The sequence below is a fragment of the Arachis stenosperma genome, chromosome 5 (genome assembly GCF_014773155.1).
Source record: "Arachis stenosperma cultivar V10309 chromosome 5, arast.V10309.gnm1.PFL2, whole genome shotgun sequence".
NCBI lineage: Eukaryota > Viridiplantae > Streptophyta > Magnoliopsida > Fabales > Fabaceae > Arachis > Arachis stenosperma.
Window position 1 is genome coordinate 76,050,006 of NC_080381.1, and position 6,000 is coordinate 76,056,005.

Genomic DNA, 6,000 nt, shown 5'->3' on the forward strand with positions numbered 1-6,000 from the left:
AAACTGAGACTCAAGTTATGATCTGTCAAATTTCACTAAAAACTAGTTTTCACCAAATTCACAAGGTTCTCAATTTTCCAAATTTCACAACCATAGCCAAACCAAAACATTACTAAACTCCAAAACACATCAGATCTTACCCTTTTTATATCTCAATTCACCACTCTTGCCAAATTTTCACTTACATTACATAATTCTCAACATTATTAATCAATTTATCATAATAAAACCATTTTTCAATCAAACTCACTCATAAATCATCATTCCATTACTACCAATCATACAACTTCAACATCATTCAACCTTAATTCCAAGCTCCATACTCATTTATCAACATCAATACCATAATGCATCAAAATAACCAAAATCATCACATCATCATACATCATCATACAAGAAATTCAACAACCAATTCAATCCAAACCTATCCTATGGGTCACTAGCCTAAGTGTCAAGAAATATTATATATTACATAGAGAAAACCGAAACCATACCTTGGCTGATCTTCAATATGCACTAAATCACCAAGTTGACCTCAACCAAGCTTGCTCAAGTTCTCAAACTCAATCAAGCCACCAATTAATCTCCAACAAGCATCAACAATCAATATTCCAAACAATACACATTAGTCTACCACAAATTAATACTCATGGATCCGAATTATTCAATTTCACAAGGGATAAGAGTGAGCTTACCTTATCCATAGAAATTTGGGATAGAACCTAACAATTTCTCACTTATGATTAGCACCTAAACAACCAAAACACAAATTTCACTCAAAACCAAAACCCACCATATCCAAAATTCTTTGGGCCGCAGGAAAGAAGGAAAAAATCAAAATATTACCAATGAAAGTTAGATAAAAATAACGGGCTCGGCGAGAACTTCACGTAGTCGCTGATAGCATGCAAATCGGAACACCGTAGCTCAAGATATGATGGATTGAAGTTGTTTGTGAATAGTAACTTTGGAAACCCTCACTCTCTTCTCACTTCAGCTACTCTCCCTCTCTTTGAATGTGTTTAATGAGCTGAGGTGGGTGAATTTAAGTGATTATAAACGTTGGGCATGGGCCCAACTTGGACCCGGTCTAATCTGTTAGTGTTTTTGTCCCGTTTGGCACAACTTTGGGCCAAACCTTTAAAATTAGTGCCCAATTTTCAACTTTAATTAATTTCCTAACTTTTCCTATTGTTTTTATCATTCTCGAACAGTACCCTACCGGACAAACTTAAGCTGGTACCGCCGGTAAATTTATCGGTTCGCATTTTTATATAATTTTCTGCAGAAAATTACATTTTTCAACTCAGAAAAATCTACTGAGTCCAAATCTCATATTTATATTTTCTAATTTATATTCTATAATTTTGAACCTATTCTGGGTAGTTAAATTATTATGATTTTACATTAATTAATCGGTTAATTAATTCACGATTCTTATACTATTCATACCAAAATTTACATAAACTATAAATACATGCGTTAAACAGAGAATGAGAGCAGAGTAAAGAGACAAAGAGAAAAGAGTAATAAGGTGATGAGCGGATAATTTGTATGCTTTTTGGCATTGTTTTTAGTATGTTTTTAGTATGATCTAGTTAGTTTTTAGTATATTTTTATTAGTTTTTAGTTAAAATTCACTTTTCTGGACTTTACTATGAGTTTGTGTGTTTTTCTGTGATTTCAGGTATTTTCTGGCTGAAATTGAGGGATCTGAGCAAAAATCTGATCCAGAGACTCAAAAGGACTGCAGATGCTGTTGGATTCTGACCTCCCTGCACTCGAAGTGGATTTTCTGGAGCTACAGAAGCCCAATTGGCGCGCTCTCAACGGCGTTGGAAAGTAGACATCCTGGGCTTTCCAGCAATATATAATAGTCCATACTTTGCCCAAGATTTGATGGCCCAAACCGGCGTTCAAAGTCACCTCAAGAAATTCCAGCGTTAAACGCCGGAACTGGCACCTAATTGGGAGTTAAACGCCCAAACTGGCACTAAAGCTGGCGTTTAACTCCAAGGAGAGTCTCTACACGAAATTTCTTTGTTGCTCAGCCCAAGCACACACCAAGTGGGCCCGGAAGTGGATTTTTATGTCATTTACTCATCTATGTACTAGTTTTCTATAAGTAGGACCTTTTACTATTGTATTAGGATCTTTTGATCAATTTTAGATCAGAGGAGAGACTTTGGTAGCTATCTTTGTTGCTATCTTAGACCCTTAGGGAGGCTGGCCATTCGGCCATGCCTGGACCCTGTTCTTATGTATTTTCAACGGTGGAGTTTCTACACACCATAGATTAAGGGTGTGGAGCTCTGCTGTACCTCGAGTATTAATGCAATTACTATTGTTCTTCCATTCAATTCCACTTGTTCTTTATCCAAGATATCACTTGTTCTTCAACTTGATGAAGGTGATGATTGACGCCCATCACCATTCTCACCCATGAACAAGGTGACTGACAACCATTCTTGTTCTACAAGCATCCGAGGCTTGGTGAATATCTCTTGGATTCTTTAAAAGGAATCTTCGTGGTATAGGCAGGACTTGATGGCAGCATTCAAGAGAATCCGGAAGGTCCAACCTTGTCTGTGGTATTCTGAGTAGGATTCAATGACTGAATGACTATGACGTGCTTCAAACTCCTAGCAGGCTAGGGCGTTAGTGACAGACGCAAAAGTATCGATGGATATTATTCCGGCCTGACCGAGAACCGACAGCTGAATTCCGCTATGCCGTGACAGAACATATGCAATCGCTTTCACTGAGAGGATGGGAGGTAGCTGCTGACAACAGTGAGACCCTACACGAGCTTGCCATGGAAAGGAGTAAGAAGGATTGGATGAAGGCAGTAGGAAAGCAGAGAGACGGAAGGGAAGGCATCTTCATACACTTGTCTGAAGCTCTTACACCAATGATATACATAAGTATCACTATCCTTATCTTTATATTATTTTCGTTCATCATCATATACATTTGAGTTTGCCTGACTAAGATTTACAAGATGACCATAGCTTGCTTCAATGCTAACAATCTCCGTGGGATCGACCCTTACTCACGTAAGGTATTACTTGGACGACCCAGTGCACTTGCTGGTTAGTTGTGCGAAGTTGTGTAATGCCATGGTATTGAGCTACCACGTTTTTGGAGCCATTACCGGGGATTATGAGAGTTGTGAAAAAGTATTGTTCACAATTTCGCGCACCATAAGGGCAGAGTAAAGAGACAAAGAGAAAAGAGTAATATAATAAAGAGAATGGAGAATAAGCAAAGGGCCTGTTGAAAGGTCATTTGTCGCATTAAGGCAAGTTTGGAGATATTCGTATGTTCATCTGCTATATTGAGGCAATCAGATAGATGATGGTGCGACCATTGAGAATTCTTTCCTGGAATACCTAGCTATAATGCTATGCTATATGACAGAGGTTGCTTACAGAGGTATCGAGATCAGTGTGCACCTATAAGACAAAGGGTGCTTACAGTGAGTGTGTTGTACTCATGTAAGACAGAAGGTGCTTACATTGAGTGTGTTGTACTCCTGTAAGACAAAGGTTGCTTACAGTGAGTATGTTGGGCATATGTGATGACAGGTCATCATATACCCATTTTTCAAGCTAATTTCACTTGTTCTACTAGCTTTTATACACTTTCTTGCATCCTAAGTAAGTAATTTGGAATGAAAATGCATAACTTCTTTAAGTCAAGCAACCACCATTAAATTGATGCTAAATCATGAGGTTTAACCAAGAATTAATTGATTTTTAATGAATTATAAACCTTATGAGTTTAGAAATACTTTGAGTGGTTGTTTTGGTTTCTTGTAGGTGAAGAAAGGAAGAAAAGAGGAAAAACGTGGCTTAAAGAAAGCGTGGCCCAAGGGAAGAAGAAGTGTGGCGCATGGAAGGGAGGAAGCAAACATTGCCCTCCACAAGGACACACTACCCTCCAGGAGAGCAACATTATGAGCCAAACCTTGAAAAGCATCACTGCCCTGCCCACAACAAGGGCAGAGCACAATTTGATGCCAAGGACCAAAGGGAGCAAAAACTCTGCCCTGCCCTCCTCAAGAGCAATATCGGGCTTCAACCAAGAAAAATTCAAAAGGAATTGCTTCATAGTGCTTCCTATGGGTTTCGAACCCAAGGACAAGGAGGAAAGGAGTAGCGCTCAAGCACAATAAAATCAAGCAAAAATTAGCTTGCTTTCATTCTCCCAGGATCGAACACGGCACCATGAGGAAGCAAGGAACTAGGCCTTACTTTGGTGCCAACAAAACCAAGGAAAAGAAGCAGCGTGTGCCTCCACCAAGTTTCGAACTTGGAACCTCACCATTGGCAATATTGCCCTGCCCTCCACAAGGGCAGGGCGGCATTTTTGTGGTGCATGGCCAGTGCACCAACACGCACACACCAGGGAAGTCTCGGCCAGCAGCAGCGCGCGCGGGCAGAATTTGGCGCACCAAGAAAACTCTGCCCTGCCCTCCACAAGGGCAGGGCAGCATCCTGTAGCACCACACGCACCAAACTCGCACGCAACAAGGGCCGCACGCACCATGTCCTACCTTGCCCTCCACAAGGGCAGGGCAGTGATGAGCGGATAATTTGTACGCTTTTTTGCATTGTTTTTAGTATGTTTTTAGTAGTTTTAGTTGAGTTCTTAGTATATTTTTATTAGTTTTTAGTTAAAATTCACTTTTCTGGACTTTACTATGAGTTTGTGTGTTTTTCTGTGATTTCAGGTATTTTCCGGCTGAAATTGAGGGATCTGAGCAAAAATCTGATCCAGAGACTGAAAAAGACTGCAGATGCTGTTGGAATCTGACCTCCCTGCACTCGAAGTGGATTTTCTAGAGCTACAGAAGCCCAATTGGCGCGCTCTTAATGGCGTTGGAAAGTAGACATCCTGGGCTTTCCAGCAATATATGATAGTCCATACTTTGCCAAAGATTTGATGGCCCAAACCGGCGTTCAAATTCACCCTCAGAATTCCCAGCGTTAAACGCCGGAACTGGCACCAAAATGGGAGTTAAACGCCCAAACTAGCATAAAAGCTGGCGTTTAACTCCAAGGAGAGTCTCTACATGAAATTGCTTCATTGCTCAGCCCAAGCACACACCAAGTGGGCCCGGAAGTGGATTTTTATGTCATTTACTCATCTCTGTACACCCTAGGCTACTAGTTTTCTATAAGTAGGACCTTTTACTATTGTATTTGACATCTTCGGATCACTTTAGATCTCTAGATCATCTTTGGACATCTAGTTCTTAGATCATTGGGAGGCTGGCCTCACGGCCATGCCTAGACCTTGTTCTTATGTATTTTCAACGGTGGAGTTTCTACACACCATAGATTAAGGTGTGGAGCTCTGCTGTACCTCGAGTATTAATGCAATTACTATTGTTCTTCTATTCAATTCCGCTTGTTCTTTGTCCAAGATATCACTTGTTCTTCAACTTGATGAATGTGATGATCCGTGACACTCATCATCATTCTCACTTATGAACAAAGTGACTGACAACCACTCTGTTCTACAAGCAACCAAGGCTCTAGTGTTTATCTCTTGGATTCTTTAACCGGAATCTTCGTGGTATAGGCAAGAACTGATGGCGGCATTCAAGAGAATCCGGAAGGTCTAACCTTGTCTGTGGTATTCTGAGTAGGATTCAATGATTGAATGACTGTGACGTGCTTCAAACTCCTAGCAGGCGGGGCGTTAGTGACAGACGCAAAAGAATCACTGGATTCTATTCCGGCCTGACCGAGAACCGACAGCTGATTATCCATATGCTGTGACAGAGCATAGGAACATTTTCACTGAGAGGATGGGAGGTAGCCACTGACAACGGTGAAACCCTTGCATAAGCTTGCCATGGAAAGGAGTAAGAAGGATTGGATGAAGACAGTAGGAAAGCAGAGAGACGGAAAGGAAGGCATCTTCATACGCTTATCTGAAGATCCTACCAATCAATTACATAAGTATCTCTATCTTTATCTTTATGCTTTA